Source organism: Acomys russatus, chromosome 3 (genome assembly GCF_903995435.1).
Source record: "Acomys russatus chromosome 3, mAcoRus1.1, whole genome shotgun sequence".
Taxonomy (NCBI): domain Eukaryota; kingdom Metazoa; phylum Chordata; class Mammalia; order Rodentia; family Muridae; genus Acomys; species Acomys russatus.
Window position 1 is genome coordinate 59,284,478 of NC_067139.1, and position 1,818 is coordinate 59,286,295.

Consider the following 1,818-nt stretch of genomic DNA (forward strand, 5'->3'; position numbering starts at 1 on the left):
TGTCCTGTCATGCTCTGTATCTTTGAATTAGGCACTCAGTTCTCCAAGCCTCACTTTACTTATCTAAAATGGCCCTGATAGCTGCTGCTCCTGTGGGGAGGCAAGACTGAATGGAAGCCCGTGGGCTGCACTGGCAGGGGCACCGACTGCTAGCCTAGTGGAGTTCAGTAAGCAGAATTATAAATCTATTCAGAGCGCCACAGAGAAGACACTCTAGGGATGTTAGCGGTACCCTCTTCTGCCTCCCGCTCCTCACCAGCCCAGTCCTCAGGAGAGGCCTACATGTAATTGAAGGGGTTTTCTCAGTGGAAACATTTCTTTCCCTTTCTCTTAAAGAAAGCTCTAAAGGGGGAAATGAGACCCTTTGGCCCGGCTGGTCCTGAAGGGGGAGGATGGGGCTGAGGACCAAGTATCCAGAGCAGAGACTAAGGCACACACCCCAGCCAGGCTGAGGAAGCAAAGCCATGGCTTCCAGGAGGGGCCTCAGCTGCCAGCCCAGGCCTCCCCTGAGGACTACAAGGATGCTCCCGAAGCTTGTTGAGTGATTTTCAGCAATTTCAGCAGTTGCCTCAGCTGGTTGGTTAGATTTTTTTTTTCTGTAGCCTTAGATTAAGCTAAACAGGAAATGAATGAGCTGGTGAAAGGAGAGAATGTGGCTTTGTCCAGGGAGGCCAGCTGCTGTGAGTGGCTTCTGAAGAAAATGGAGAGGCTTGAGTGGGCTTTCAGGTGTGCGGGCTGCAGTGCACATCCCTCTTGCCGGTGGCAACCCAGGAGGACACTCTTGCATACAGGCTCGCTCGGCAACTAGCAATTGTTAGGGGCTTTACTTTGAAATCACCTGTCATAGATTGTTCCAGAAATATGTTTAATTTTTTCTTTTTACCTTAAAAAACAAAAGATTAAAACCAACCATGTCTCTTGAGTCAGCCTTTCAGGTTTAACCCTTGCGAGCCCTGCTTCCCTTTATTGTCTTTCCCGGTACTGGGTGAAGAAGATTCAGCTTAACCGGTTCTCTGGTTCCAGAACATTGGTTCTCAACCCATGAGTCGCGACCCTTTGGGGGCTGAACAACTCTTTCACAGGGGGTCACCACTGGAAAACAGAGATATTTACATCATGATTCATAACCATAGCAAAATTACAGTTATGAAGTAGCAACAAAAATAATTTTATGGTTGGGTTCACCACATGAGGAAATGTATTAAAGGGTTAGGGTTAGGAAGATCGAGAACGGATGGTCTCGCACATGTGATGCCCAGAGAGTGATGTCATGCGTGTGACTGTGAATGTTCCTTCCTGGAAGAGACATGTTCTGTCCCCACTAGGACTCATAGCCAGGCAGGGAACATCAGACAAGTCAGGTCCTGAAACTGACCTTCGGCGAGGCATGAAGTTGACATTTGGTGTCTAGAACATACTCTCCTTAGTGAAGTCTGATTTCTATGTAGGGCTCTAGTGCTTGCTTATTACTGTTCCACAGGCACTGTGAAGCCAGGTGTGTGGCACACTCTTGTAATCCCAACACTTAGGAAGATGAGCAGGAAGTTTTCTTATAGCCTGGGCTACAGAGTGAGATACTCTTTCAAAACAATAACAACAACAGTAAAAGCAAAAATTCACTGTAGAGGCCCATGGGAGTCAGGATTGAGCACCCCCTTAGAGGTAGGATAGGGAGCTGAGAGCTAGTGGGCCTGTGCACTCCAGGACTGGAGCCTGGGTACAGCCACATGCAAGTGGGACTGCCACATCAGTATGGTGCTCACCATGGGGTCTGGATATGTATATGTGTTGGTTTTTATTTTTAATAATAAGTGATGC